This window comes from Rhineura floridana, chromosome 5 (assembly GCF_030035675.1).
Source record: "Rhineura floridana isolate rRhiFlo1 chromosome 5, rRhiFlo1.hap2, whole genome shotgun sequence".
NCBI lineage: Eukaryota > Metazoa > Chordata > Lepidosauria > Squamata > Rhineuridae > Rhineura > Rhineura floridana.
The window spans coordinates 63,489,055-63,504,725 of NC_084484.1; the positions used below are offsets into that span (position 1 = coordinate 63,489,055).

General features: G+C 41.7%; 1 protein-coding gene across 3 annotated transcripts in view; it reads left to right on the forward strand.

Annotated features, from left to right (window-relative positions):
• Positions 1-5,832: 5,832 nt before the first annotated feature.
• NIPA2 (NIPA magnesium transporter 2) overlaps positions 5,833-15,671 on the forward strand; it is a 36,170-nt gene continuing 26,331 nt past the window's right edge. Inside the window, exon 1 of one of the 3 annotated variants that reach the window (XM_061626965.1) lies at positions 5,833-6,126. The gene's annotated coding sequence lies outside the window, so the exon portion shown is untranslated. Of the gene's footprint in view, positions 6,127-6,547; positions 6,746-10,045; positions 10,205-15,671 lie in introns of those variants that run through there. The other 2 variants (XM_061626967.1, XM_061626966.1) reach the window with 2 other exon arrangements.

The window sequence follows — 15,671 nt, forward strand, 5'->3', positions numbered from 1 at the left end:
AGCCCCCAAAAGATGTTAAAAGATGTTTTAAAAGATGTTTTAAACTTCCAAGTAAAGTTTCAAGGGTGGCGGAGCTCTAACCACGACATCCTCCTATGCCGCCTTGCTCAGTGAGCTTTGGGTATATGAGCCCAACTTTCAAACCCAAGTCCTGTTGTCCAGCGTTCACCAAGGTGTGCATGCCAGGCTCCAAGGACACCCCCAAACCTCAGGTTGTGGGTGATGACTCAAAGTTGCCCCTTAACCACCCAATAATGCCTCAGGGTGACAGTCAAATAACGTCTCACTTTCCCTTACCTGGCCCTCAACACACCTTGAATTCAAAGTAATGCCTTGCAAAGAAAGAAAGGGTGACCCCCAAGGAGACTTAAGCCCCTGCTCTTCTTGTAACACATCTAACTTGCTATGTTAATTGTTGCATAAGCAACATGCTCATCTCCAGCTTTTGGGGGGCCATGCAGACTGGTCTCAGTGGGCCCCCACTGCCTTCAAGAACTGCCTAGTACCTGCTGCCACTTGGTCCCCCAGCAGTGTGCTGCTGCAGCCACCTGCTGTTCCCTTGCAGGCCAGCCTGCTTATCCTGCTGCTGTCCATTGCAGCACTGCTGCTTGAGTAAGCTTGCTCACACATGCCACAGGGAAGCAGGTGGCAGCTACCAGCCTTCACCTCACCCATGCAAGCAGGTTTACCTGGAAGCACCACTGCAATGAACTGTCAGGTAAGCCTGTGAGTGAACGATAGGCTGGTGGCTACAGGTGTGCTGCTGCTGGGGACTCCAACTGTTGACAAGCCCTGAGATTGGGCCAAGGAAAGAGTCTGCCTCAGTGGGTCCTGCTGAAGTGCATGGGCCCCAGCAAATGCCCCAGTATGCTAGGTGATGAGGCTCTGCCTAATAATGGAGGCAGTAAAAGTGCATGTATTAGAGGCCTGCAGTATAGTCAAATACTTAGTTATTGCAAATCAATATGTGAATTTTTGCCTTCCTCACTTTTGCTATGAATAAATATAGAAACCGGCACTCTTTGGATGTTAGTTCAGTATACAGCATAACAAGAAGATTAGCTACTGCCATTATATTTGCCTTCAGAGATGTAAATGGTAATGAAGACATTAAGTTGTCATGGTCCACTTGTTTAAACTTTCCAGCTTTTAATAGCTATAGGAAAGAGCAGACCATAGGCTGTTATGATTCTCTGTTAACAATCTCTGGAGAGTGTTACACTAGCTACACATTCACAGAATTAAGGGTGCAAATGCAACCCTATGCAGTCTAATCTGGGAGTAAGCCCAATTGAACATAGTGGGACTTGCTTCTGAGTAAACATGCATAAAATTGCACAGTGCATACTTTTTCAGTTCCCTTGGTATGTGAAGTAAGACAGTCTGCCAACTGGGAAAAAGGAGTTTGGAGTTGAATAATTCACTTTTTCTTTTAGCCCCCAGTAACAGAAATTGCTGGAAAAGCATATCTTATATATGGTCAATTCACATAATACTTCATTCAATTTCTGGTATATACATGTCCAGTGATGGTCACAGAAAACTTGGCAGTGAGAGTCTAAGGCCAGCCCTAATAGCCTTCTTAATTCCATGGTAAAGAGCAAACCTGCAGTTTAGCTTGTCTGACTGCCTTTTTTTAAACCAATGTTGGGCACAGTGGAGGGGACTGAGCCAGATTAGCACCACGGCATGGAATGAGAGGGCGTTTAAGCTTTTGCCCCTGCCACAGTCCTGATTATACTGAACCTCCTCACACTTAGGGCTCGTCCAAACGACTGTTTAATCAGCGATATGATCGCTTTGTGTCTTCATTAATTTTCCATGGTCCATACGACGTTGCCCATTTTCGCAGATGTTATAGTGTTTAAATCCGCATCTGCAGTATCGCAAAAAATGCTATTTCCTTTTTTTAAACCGGGAATCACCCGCTTCAACATAGCGCTAGGATGCAATACGCCGGACTTGAGCAATGTAGGCGGTTCATGGGCGGTCCATGGCTATTTCCCCACACCCCTTCCGTCATTCCCATCCAATCACTTTTGGACATGTGCGCAAATGTCCGGGGGAAGAAGCCCGGGAAAAGTGAACCAATCAGGAGTGGAGCTGGGAAAAAGTGAGAAGAAGTACGGGTGCTCCCCGCTGCGTGTACAGGCGCAAAAAAGTATTGTTCTTATATCGGCAAAGAGCGAACAAACAGGCTAGTGGGGACTGTCAGATGACAAAGCGCATATGGAAAACATGGATTATAAGGTCAGTTTGGACGAGCCCTTAGTATTTGTGATGGGAGGAAAACTCCCATTGTGGATAATGAGTGTTTGTGTGTCTGTGGACCCTGATTGGAATTATGGCAGGGGTGAAGGATTAATTGTCCCTCCTCCCACACCATTGTCACAATCCAGTTTGATCCTCCCTCCTGTCAACATTTTTTTTAAAAAAACAGCAACACAAGGCCAAGTGACATGACAGATGCCATGTATAGTTTGGCCCAAAATTCGTGGCAGTTGAAGTGGGTCAAAGGAATGGCTTATTTTTCCTTTTGTGTCCCTGTACGACAGGAGCAATATTATAGGTATTTAATTTCCCTTGCACAGATCTATATCTGGAGTTTGGAGTTGTGAAGTTCCTTGGCTGAAAAAATCTGAATTCATGTCAGAAATTTTGCAGACATGAATTGGGCTTGTTAACAAGAGTTTGACCATTTTTAAAACCAGAATTCACATTGTATTGCAACCAACAATTTTTGAAGCTGGCCGAAATGGAAGGTAAGGAAGCCATCTCTGAATTATGCAGTAAGATAGAGCACCTCAGGTTACATGCATAGGCACTGGCTGTGCGAAAGCTATCCTGAATTATTAATGGTTAAATGCAAGAGTAAACATTCAGTTTGAGAAAGTTATCAGCTCCTCAGTAGATAGAGCAATGAAGAAATAATAAGAAATAAACAGGAGGGTCAGCTGACAATAACTTTTGAAATAATTAAAATACACTGGCACATTCATTACAATAATCTGTAAATATACCATGAAGATCTCCCATAATGCATATTTAGAGCTTTTACAATTTGGGAGTTGTTATATGAATCCTGAATAAGAGACTGGATAAGTTGCCATAAATATTTTAAAGTAAAAGACTTAAGAGTTTTGTACTAAGTTCAGTTTATGTTATGTAAAGAAACAGGTAACCAACTAAAAGACAATGGGTGGTATTCAACCAAGTCCTACTCAGGATAGACCCAATAAAGTTAATAGACATGACTAATGGGTCTACTTTGAGTTGAAGCAGCAACATCTACCCACATCTAAAGGCTCGTTTTTGCAAAAGAATGCAAAAACCTTAGACTTCAGTTCAGTCTGTTCTTCTGACTACAACTGTCAGCATTTATTAATTTTTTGTCCCCAATTGTAGCAGATGGAGTGTGTTCAAAAAAAAAACAATCTATGCTAATTTATGGGGGTGAAATTAACTGTCCATGGCCATTGAGAAAGCATGTTTAACCCTATTAAGATGGCATGGTGCTTAGAATGAATGCATGAAGGGGGTCAAGATTATGCCCACTAGCCCTGGTCCTGATGTCTACTCTGCATGCAGGTTCTGTTCAGACATTCTGATAAATGTGTAGAAGTTGGTGGCAGGACTAGTGTGCACTATCCCAGCCTGTACCCTCCACACATTATCTGTGCTGTGCATCATTTTAATAGTAAGGCAATGTCATGTTGGGAGCCAGCGTGGCATAGTGGTGTTAGAGTGTTGGACTGCGACCCGGGAGACCAGGGTTTGAATCCCTACACAGCCATGAAGCTCACTGGGTGATCTTGGATCAGTCACTGCCTCTCAGCCTCAGAGGAAGGCAATGGCAAACCCCCTCTGAATACCGCTTACCATGAAAACCCTATTCATGGGGTCACCACAAGTCGGAATCCATTTGCATTTTTGCATTTGTCATGTCATCTCACTATATGATGGCCATTCTGTGGAATGTCCTCCTGAGGCAATCATGAAGCTGCACCTGAAGGAGTAACAGAAAATATCTAAACCTGCATTATTCTAAAAGATTATGCCAATACTTCATTACTTTTTTGGTTTAAGGATTTTTATTGTAAATTTTATTTTTATGGAATCCACCCAGAGAACGTGGCTGGATTAAATAAATAAAATCTCTTTCTAAAATCTCTTTTCAACATTTATTCTGGCAGAGTTCTCCTAACAGGATTAATTTCAGCATGTTCTTTAGTCTTTCCACCTTGTTTTAAGTGCTAAAATGAACAAAATAGCAAGACATATTCTGAAAAGAGGTAAGTGTCTGAATACCAATAAATGGGCATTCTTAACTCTGCAGTCTTCTTTCAGCATTGCCCTCCACTGCTTTTGTTTGTTTGGTAGGAACATTAATTCATAATTGGACAGAACCAGCTAGAAAAAAGAAGTGTAATCTTGTGAAGTGCATCCCCCTGTGGGATGGCTACAGCACAACTCTTCTTGACCCTGAGCACCCACAGTAGGGGGCACTGAAGGAGTTTGCTGAAGGGACACTAGGGGAGTGTTTGTGAACAGATCCTGGAAGAGAGAGCTGAAGATTTGAGAGCAGAGAGACTATTAAAAGAACCATTCAGAGAAGACAGGGGAGCTGAAAACACCAGCAGCAGCTCCACTCAACCCAAGGAATGACAGAAGTTGGGCATCACAGCCCAGAACTGTGCAGCCTAGCCAGACTAATTGCTCACCTGTGGAAAGCTAAATTATTGGACTCCAATCCTTCCTATTTAACTTAAATTGCATATTTAACTGAGGTCCATACCAATATATATAGAGTTGTGTCCTATTTTATTAAGTTTGTCTCCTTTTCCCCCTATGTGCTATTTTGGGTCACTGGCTTATCCTCCCCTATCCATCTTACTAGTGTTGAACCCATAGGCCCCATTCTCCCTACAAGGGAATGCAGGTGAGGAAAATGGAGTTTCATAAGTATGTGTAAATATTATGCTCTTCCCATAGGTCCCCACCCTTTTGCCTGAGATAGGATCTACAGGTTACATCCACTGAGTAAACCTCTCTAATGAGATTTGAAACCCTTTAGGCTAACTTTTTCTGTTATCTTACATTTGTATCAGGCGCTTAAACTGCGGGCTCATATTTCTCAAATGAACTCTGTGCTTAAGCAATTAGATTTCGCCCATACAAAAGAAAGAGCCGGTGCCCCAGGGAACAGAATACACAGTAGGCAGCAAAAGGGGGAAATAGCAACTATGGCTCTTTTCTAAGTGTCCATAATAGTACGTTTCCTGCAAATGCCCTGTGCTTTCCCACTACCGAATTTCGGTGGAAATGGACATGCATTATCTGTCAGGTATTCAGTGGTAAGGCACCCGTACTCGAAATAAGAAGTGAGACAAAGGCCATTTGCAGCACACACCATATGGAACTCAATCGAGAGCCGCAACCTGACTCCAACATATATATTTGGTCACTGGAATCAATAAAAGGCTAGCTCAAGAAGTTAGCGCGCAGAGGATTGCAGGTTGAGCACATTCTTCGAGAAAACAATGGGATTTGTCTCTGAGTAGCACAATTTCCCAGGAAGAAGCCCCTTTGAACACAGCGGGGCTGACTTCTGAGGATTGTGTAGGAAAAACTTTTTCATATCAGTATTACAAATCAGCCTATTATGCTACTGAGTCAAGCCTACATAGGTTAGAGAGAACAGCGTGACAACTCCCTGAAGTAAGGCCGGCGCTGACCATTGTCACACGTTACAGCCAGCCCACCCGAGAGGCCGATCCCCCCCGATGATGTAAACGACCACGTGACCCTACCTGCCCTCGAGGAGGCAGCTTCCGCTAATCAGTTGTTCGCTCGCTCCGCCTTTTCCGGCTAATGTGCCAAGCGGTGCTTGGGGAAGAAAGAGAAAGAGAGCCTGCAGAGTTTATCGTGTTGCTTACGCGCAGGGCGGCGGCGCGGCGCGGCGCGGCGCGAAAGCGCCACCTGAGGGGTGGTTCTCCATGGCGACGGCGCGTGTTTGGGAAGGCCCCTTTGCTTTCCCTCGTCCTCCTCCTCCCGGCACCAACACCGCGCCGGCCGCGACCCCTCTCTGGGCGACCAGGGTATGAGAAAGAGGCGTCACCGTTGCAGGTAACTTGCTGGGCCGGAGGCGTCCGACTCCTCTCTCGGTTTCCCGCTGCGTCCGATGGCAGGGAAGTGGAGCCGGAACTTGTGAGGGCGCCGCGGCTACCACCGCCCCTCATGCCCTATAATCGGCCTGTCCTTCACCTGGCTGAAGTTGTTCTTTGTGGCTTCCTTGGTTTTTGAGTCGCTGCTAACTGCTGCGCTTAGCGGCCACTGGACGCTCATGTTTTCGGTGCTGTAGACAACATGGAACGGTGGCAGGTAGAGTTGACGGCAGGGGCTGGTTAGGTCAAAAGATTCGTGTGGCACTTTTAAAGATCCGCCGATTGAAGTAAACCCTTAAGTCTTTGCCGCAAGATTGTTGCGCGTGTGTGTGCACGCGCGCGCTGTCCCAGATGTGTCATCCTGTGCACGCTTATCGGGGAGTCAGCCCCGTCGACATGCGAAGGATTGCGCGGTAACACGGGTGTGTCTCAGGAATTTAACATTCTGCTTTAAGACGTGGATAAGACAGGAAGGCGTGGGCAAAGAAGGAAGAGTTCCAGGAAATGTAGCCACCATTTCCTACCAACTATGAATTCTTGTCTTTCCTACCAGCTCTGCCAATGCATTAAAGGCATTTAAGGTGGGTTGGATATTTTTTAATATGCTTCCTCCCCCCCTTTTTTTAAGTTAAGAGGTTTGAGGAATAGGCAACTGGAAGAATTCTTTTTATACTTTGAGTGACTGTATATAGGCCATGTGGGTCTGATGTCCCATAGGGTAGTAGTCTTCAGCCTTTCTAGATATGAGACCCACCTTTAGCCAAAACATGTTTGGGGACCTACTGCTTAATTTTTAGCCATATATCTGTGTGGTTGTGGTGTTGTGACCTGCTTTAAGGTGGGGTTGTGACCCAGTAGTGGATCCAGACACACCAGTTGAAGATCGGTGCCTTAGAGAATGTATTCTTTATATATGCTACACCCTGCTTCTTAAAAACTGAAGGTGAGGCCCTTCTCAGTGTATTATCCTTTGCCAAAACAAAATCGGCAAGAGCAAGTTGCAGTCTTCTCAGCTGCTTTTCATTATCAACTGAATCCCTCCTAGTCATCTTCTGAATGGTCTTCTACTGGATGGTGAAGATTTTGCTATTTCAATAAGCTTTTGCTCACATTTAGTGAAATTTTACTTTATTGTCCTGTTTGGGAGTTGCTTATTGCTAGTAGCTGTGCTGCTGCTTTTATTATTGCCTTGTTGTTGTTACGTGCCTTCAAGTCGATTACGACTTATGGCGACCCTATGAATCAGCGACCTCCAGGAGCATCTGTCATGACCCACCCTGCTCAGATCTTGTAAGTTCAGGTCTGTGGCTTCCTTTATGGAATCAGGCCATCTCTTGTTTGGCCTTCCTCTTTTTCTACTCTTTGTTGATTTTCCCAGCATTATATTTTCTAATGAATCATGTCTTCTCATGATGTGTCCAAAGTATGATAACCTCCGTTTCATCATTTTAGCTTCTAGTGACAGTTCTGGTTTAATTTGTTCTAACACCCAATTATTTGACTTTTTCGCAGTCCATAGTATGTGCAAAGCTCTCCTCCAGCACCACATTTCAAATGAGTTGATTTTTCTCTTATCCGCCTTTTTCACTGTTCAACTTTCACATCCATACATAGTGATTGGGAATACCATGGTCTGAATGATCCGACTTTGGTGTTCAGTGATACATCTTTGCATTTGAGGACCTTTTCTAGTTCTCTCACAGCTGCCCTACCCATTCCTAGCCTTCTTCTGATTTCTTGACTGTTGTCTCCATTTTGGTTAATGACTGTGCCGAGGTATTGATAATCCTCGACAAGTTCAATGTCCTCATTGTCAACTGTAAAGTTACACAAATCTTCTGTTGTCATTACTTTAGTAATTATTTGTTACATGTATACTCTGCCTTCCAATAAAAATGAACAAGGCATTCCCTGCCTGCTTATCATATGTTTGTATATTATTGATTTTATTCTTAACTGCATCCTTCTAGCTTGCAACTACTTAAGTGACAATCGTTTGTTTTTAAAATTTAGTCATTTTAATTTTATTTAACTTTATTGGTTTTAATACTATGAGTTGTCTAAGATGCATTGACAGCAAGGCAACTCAAATACTAGAAGGAAAATACAGATGAAATAGAAATCGTGATCTGTGTTAGCATATTTGAGCGTGGAGCTCTTGTGCAAGGTTTGAGATTAATGTGTGCAGTGTGGGTTATGATGTCAGCAATTGTGATGTCACCAGTTTCAAATCTTTGATGCAATCTTATGTGTGTGACTGAAAAGTGAATAGAATTGGGAAGGGGATGTTGTGGGCTTTTCCCTCAACTCTCTACTATCTTTATCTTGGCCATGGGCAGCTAACCTTTGGCCTTCTGTCCCATCAGCCCTAGTCAGCGATCATAGGAGTGGTAGTTTTAACACCTGGAGAGCCACAGGTTAGCCACCCCTTGTCTAATGCAAACTGCAGATTGAAATGCCATTTTTCAGGGGAAGAAAGCACATAAGGGAAATTTCTAGTATGGTCAAACAGGTTAGAGCATGTATTATTTTTGCTCTGCTCAGCAAGAGGAATACTGTTATTGAACATCCGGTTGTTGTGTTTGGTCTGTTGCTTTAGATCTTTAAATTGAGGGGGGTGGGGAGAGAAGATAGATCAGCATCTATTGGTAGTTTGCCTGATGACTTCCAACTGTTTTGACAATAACAAAAATGAAATGACCCTCCTTTCCTCAAGTTATGTTGCTGAAATGAAGAAAACTGTTGGTGGGCTGGGGGGAGGTAATCTGGTAACTAGGGGTGAATTCTTGTGTGGAAGGATGATGAATACTAAAATTCCTGGAATCAGAAATCTTTAATTTGAAGTGTGTGTGTCTTTTGCACCTGGTTCAAATTGGTACATCTCAGGGTTCTAGTAAAAAACAAAGTAGATCGTGTAAACCTGAAGTCTGTCCACACCTTGTTTAAATCAGTTCTGTTAGACTCTGCTTAGAATGTGGTCATTGAGAGGGAACTCAGAACCCCAGGAATTGATCTGCAGTGTTCCTCAGTGCTGTTGTTGTTGTTGCTTACTGTTTGCATGAAACTGCTAGAAAATATATGATGTTTGGGTGGAATGGTTGTCTCAGCCCTGAACAAGCGTTGGAAGCCTTCATCATGTAGATAACAGTAAGCAAACTGAAGTTGAATCTAAACAAGTCAGAGGTGAAGTTAGTGGGTAATCCTAATGCGGTTGAAACAGGAGATATGCCTGTCTTGGGGGCAGGTACTCAACCTCCAGGCTCTGTACTGGATTCAGTGGGTCAGGCTGGTCCCATTTTTGCTCTGGGAACAAAAGATAGCCAGAATTATCTTTTATGAGCTGTAAGTGTACAGGTTCTCTTAACACTTGTTAGCTGAGCTGTGGTCTGACTCAAACATGTTCTTTCCAGTTCTGTTCAGTGTTGATTTTGAATGTTTTAAAGTTTTACATTTTGTACTATTTTAAAATTTTATACTGTTTTTAACTTTTTGTTTTGCTTTGGACAGGCATTTGTCCAGAAAAGTGGCCTAAAAGTATTTTAAATAATTTGTTGAAGCAAAGTGATCTAACCATAGTTACTAATGCTTTTGCAGCCTTAAAGATTGACTACTGTAATGTACTTTACATGAGGCTGACACTAAAGAAAGCTGCTGTTAGTGTCACATGCTACAGCTCAAAAAGTATGTGAGAAGGTGAAAATATATGCAGTCAGTTTTGTAGCAAGTACACTGTTAATGTATGTAAGCATATGTTGTTTTACAAGGAACTGTGATTGAAGGGTTAATAGCAACAGACGCCAAGACAAGCCGACAGGTGTGAGTAATTAAAGGTGGGACAGGCTAAATCATCCTGTCTGTTTGGGTAATAAAAGAGAGAGAGAGACCCAGAGCTAGTTGAGTTGCTGATGCTCTCCATATCTCCAACGCTCAAGGACTGCTGCTGTTTTGCTTGGCATGCTGATGTTCTAATCACGGACGGGTTTTGCTGTTGGGACAGCGAAAGGACTACACGAGCACACTGAACCTCTGGCTGTGCTGCTGTAAGCAACCTGTAAATAGACTGTTGACTGTATATATCAAACAAATGCTGTTTATCTTCTGTTTGTGCAACATCTGAAGTAAAAAGACTGCATTTAGCACTATAACGTGTATCCTGACTCTGTGGGGAAAGGGTGGGGACTGCACAAAAATCCTTTCATACACTGACTGTAATCTTCCAGACTCAAGGTGTTTTCAAGGCCTTATCACCTACAAACATTTTAGAGACTGTCTCTATGTAAATCGCTGATCAGTTCTGCCAGATAGAGCTTATTAAACACTTCATATGTACAGTAATATTCTTACCTCATGGTGTTGTATGACTTGGCAGAAAAATGATACTGGAGGCAAGTGACAGTTTATTGTGTAGATTCTTAAAACTGTAATAGTCCCAGGATCCCTTTGTGATGAGCCTTGTACAATGGTGTCATGTGACATAGTCATGAAGGGCTTTCTATAACCCTGTAACATGTCTGGACAGAAGTTGCTTTGTTAAGATAAAGTCAAAAATGTTGTATGCAGCCAAAATACAATGTCTTTATAAAAATGCTAAGCTAGCACTATTTGTGGTAACCTAGAGGAAAACTGTCTTATATTGGTTGCTGACAGTTTTAACATGTTTTTATTTTGTTTAGTGCCTGAAATTTTGTGGATCTGAGAAAACAACTTAAATGAGTGTGTTTAAACTGTCATAATATTTTTAAACTTTCTTTTTTTCCTCCCCCTTCCCAGGCTTTGTGTAATGTTTTGCTTGAGGGAAGAATTCTAAAGAACTTGAAAGGTTGCCACAATGTTACGATATTTTAGTTGGTTCTGATAAAGGTATTGCTCAGCTGTGGATTTTTGTTTTTTTCTTGCGTGCCCACCAAAGCTACATTTGCTTCGTTAACATTCAGAGTTGTTTTTTCCTTAATTTGTTGAAAGTGGAGCATAATGATTTATTCTAGAGTTGCAAAAAACTCTTTTAAGTGAAGTGCTATTGATAAAGGAGTTAAAAATAGTAGAGTTAAGGATGTATTTTGCATGTGTTCATATGAATAAATTACCTGATTTCCCCCCTTGTCACTTTAGACACTTAACTGAATAGGTAAAATATAGGAATTTTTTTCAGCAGCCAGTAGTTTGATAGTTAAACAAGTTTCTGTTTAGAGCAGGGATGGGGAATCGGTGACCCTCCAGATGTTGCTAGACTCTTTAAATCCCCATCAGCTCTAGCCAGAATGCCCGGTAGTCAGAGGTAGTCAGAGGAGTTATCATCCAGCAACACCTGGAGGATCACTGGTTTCTCACCCCTGAGTTACAGGCAAAAAAAATGAAAAACACATAGTAATTAATATTCTGCTGCAGTGGTAGGCAACATCTTGCCAATGGTCACAACTAGCTCTGCCAGGCCTCCCTGTTTGGCCCACAGGCCTTTTTGGCCACTCACCTGTGCTACACCTGATGTGCAATAGCAAAGTAAAGACACAGTTGAGCCAAAAAGGGGTTTGCAGGCACAGGCAATCATCAGTGTCTACAAAGGTGTGCTGAATGCTTTGCAAGCACCAAGGATCTGCTGATTGGTGAGACTTACAAAGTGCTGTGCTTTTCCCCCACCCAATTTGATGTCAAACTTTGCAGGAAAAAAATTGATCACCTGATCCCACTGTTGACAGGTGGGTGGTTCTGCCCACGGATCTGGCCTACTGGCTAGGTCCAATTCCCAACCCTATTTGACTTCTTAGGGCCTGAAAAAGTGCTCCTTTCCTACTATGAAGCAGCCCTAGCATTTCACAGAAAGTGTGTTTTTGTAGCCCCAAGGTTTCCCTACAAGTTAAGCAGAGAAATTAGCATAGTGTGGAAGGCAGAAACGGAGGTGCTACTGGAACGAAGCAATGTATTGGAAAGACGATAGAGAATAGAGGAGCTTGGGCAGGTCGACTGCTTGTTCCTGGGACACTAAGCTTTGCTGCTGAGAATCCTCCCCTCACCCCACTGCTGCTGACTGTGTATCGCTGTTGAGCTTTCCCAGAATGAGGGATACAGGAATCTTTAATAGAAGTGAGGTGAAGGATGAATGATGCATGCAAAGTACACTAAACTACTGTTAAAATGCTAACATTCCGCCTTTTATGATGTATGCTCTGTAAGAATGTTTAGGGATTTAGAATTCCTATCCTTCTTAGGAATTTTGTACAGTAAAGTTGGCTACTTGTTTGTGTATTAGAAACACTTAAAAGTTCAGATCAGCATGAATAATGCAGTGAATAATTCAAAACGAATGCTGTGGCAGTTAATTTTATAAAATTCAACGAACGAAGATAATTTCGGAAGCCTGGTTTGAAAAACTTTACTTGCTAGTTTTTGTTTAATAGTTGTGTAATCTAGAGTTGTTGTTGTTTTAAAAAAAGAAAAGCAGTTAACATGTAACATGTAATTAGAACGCAGATGTGTAAATTAACAGACAACAGTATTGACTTTGGCTAGAAATGTTTCCGTTGGTGTTATTGCTTACAGTATTGTTATTCATAGATCTCTATTGAAGCTTCTTAGAAATATAAATCCAAATAGTAATCTCTCAACAAAGATCATATTTAATAGTGCTTCATTATTATACTTAAAGCTATGGAATATAACTTAAGTATATAAATGAAGTTATCTGCCAAATAGGATTAAATGGCCACTCCAGAGTCTTGTCTTTATAGCATTTTTAACAATGCACATAAGAATGCAATGTACTAATAGCATTGCCAGCACATAGCCTCATAATACATACATATTGTATGTAGGCATATTAAACTCCAAGGCTCATCAGTCCCATCCAGCACAGCCAATAGTCAGGGATGGTGGGAATTACAGTTTTCCAGATGTTGTTGGGCTCCAGGTTTCCCATCTTTATCTGTGCTGACAGCAGCTCCCTAGGGTTTCAGGAAATTCTCCAACCCTAACTGGAAATGATGGGAATTAAGCCGGGGCCCTTCTACATGCATGCTTTACCACAGAGATATGGCCTTTCACGCTACCATTATGTTAATTTGTTAACGGAAATATTTGAGACTGCAATATTCAGATGAAAGAATTTCTAATGTTTCAGTGGAAATGTTTTGTATGCTAGCAAAAGTGCTGTTTTAATATTTATCTACTACATTTATTCTGATTTGGTTGCAACCAACAGAATTATTTCACTCTTGCTGCACAATATAAGTAAATTTAAACAGTATAGTTTAAGATAAATCAATCAAGCTATATGGTGATCTATATTCTTAATCAAACAACATTTAATTATACATAAATGAAAAGTGTTGAGTGTGACATGTTAATGGGAATAGAGTACTTTACTGAATATTCAGTTGATGTGCACTGTGTGACCTGTAAATGACACATGGTGTCTGTGCAATTTTGGGCTGTTGTAAAAGTTATTAAAAATTAATTAACAGACAAGTAAATAGTTTCTTTCAAACTCAATGATTCGTCTTTGAAACTCATGACCTTTTGAGGTTTGAAGGACATGAATTGTGGTATCAAACATGTAGCTGGCAGTAGCAGCGCCTTTGGCTGTTCATCTTCCTGGATTATTCACTAGGGAAGCAGCATGTGTCTGCCACCAGCAGCTTTGAGTTTACATAGATCACATAGCTAAATTAGCTGCTGCCTTTTAGTTTATAATGTGTACCTCACAGAACCACACTTCATACGGAAAAGTTGCCTGCCCTTGGGATAAGTACTATATGTATATACATGAATACAAGCAAAAGCCTACAATAGTTAAAAACAAAAGTAAACCCTGCCCCCTGGAATCTTGACAGATTTGGAATAGCAACTATTTGTGGTACGTAGGAACAAAGACAACTGTTACAATAGTTATTGTATAGAAATAGAAGAGGATAATACAAAAGGTAGAACAAAAGCCCTATTCCAAAAGATTAGAGAAATTAAAGGGAAAATTAAACCAAGAGTAGGGATGTTGAATAATCAATAGGGGAATACACTGACTGACTGACTGAGATAAAAGATGGAAACAATACACTAAAGAACTCTGTTCACTAATAGGCAAAAAACCTTGCGGTTTAAGAACGTACCTATAGCCCACAGATATTTCTATCAAACTTTAAAAAGCAGGGAAATTGGGCAGCTATAGTGAATGCACCAGGGGAGCAGGAGACCTGAACTCCTCTCTGAGATATTGGACTGCCCTACTAAGTTGTCAAAATGCAAACACCATTTGGGTTGGTCTTTCACAGTCCAATCACTTCCTGTGTAGCTTGGAAGAATTTGGTAACATGTTCCTCTGAGCATATGGTGAGTGGTGGCAACACCTGCCATCTCCAAAGATGGAGAATTATATTTTTGTATGTTTGTTGGTGTTCTTACTTTGCTTCTTTCCTGTGTTACTAATGTTTCTACAGAGATCTAATCTAGAAAATTTTGTTTCCCTCATCTTAGAAATCTGTGTCAAATTTATTTTTATTAATTTCAAATCCTTTTTATTGGTCAATGTCATATGATGGTGAAGACAGCCTTTTGTGTTTCAAATTGGAGGCTATGTTCTATTTCTATTTTGGGTGCATTAACCGTTGTGAAACTGCTGTTTGATCTAAAATCAGACTGATTACAATATGTTGCTACTTCAGCAATGGCTCTAGCTGTTGGAAAAAAGAGGATGCATGTTTTCAGCCTGCTATGTTTCAACCACTTTATTTAAGGCAAGGTGGGCATGGTCAATTAAAAACATAGAGCACACCTAGCATTTTGCTAGAATATATTTCACCTCCCACTGTTTTATCTTGTGCAAATTGAGACACTCCTGAGGTCCACTGGAGACTATTCTGCAGAATAGTCAGTGCCATTATTCCACAATTATTTTGGAGCTTTTTTTTAGCAATGCAAAGTGTTGCTGTACTTCACACATTCACAGAAACAGAAGCAAAAGAGAATGTTTGATTATAGGAAATGTCACTAAAATTGCAAAGTAAATCGGACATATTTAAAGTGACCATCTGAACTATATCACCTGTCTTAATACAGGAATACCCTGCATTAACGTACGCAATGGGTCCAGAGTGAGTACGTAAACTGAAAATGTACTTAAAGTGAAGCAGTACCTTTTTTTCACTTGCGCCGCCACTGTGCCACCTCTCCTTTAAGCGGAGCCTCAAAGCCCCACTCTAAAGCTTCTGCTGCTGTGCTGCTGCACCTCCCAGCTGATTTGCTGTCACGTGGTCGCGTCTCTTTCCACCCCCCACCGAAAGAACAGGCCACAACCAAAGGTTAAGTGTCCGTTCTTGCGAAGCAAAGTACATAAACGGGAATGGTGCTACTGTAAGTATGTCCGTACTCGCGAGTGTCCATAAAGTGAAGGTCCGTATAGCGGGGTATTCCTGTAATGTTGCTTCCTCCCTGCTAAAACAAGATCAGCACAGCACATGTCTTCTTTCTATTATTTGGGCTGATTGCAGGTGTTGCCACCACTCGCCATATGCTCAAAGGCAC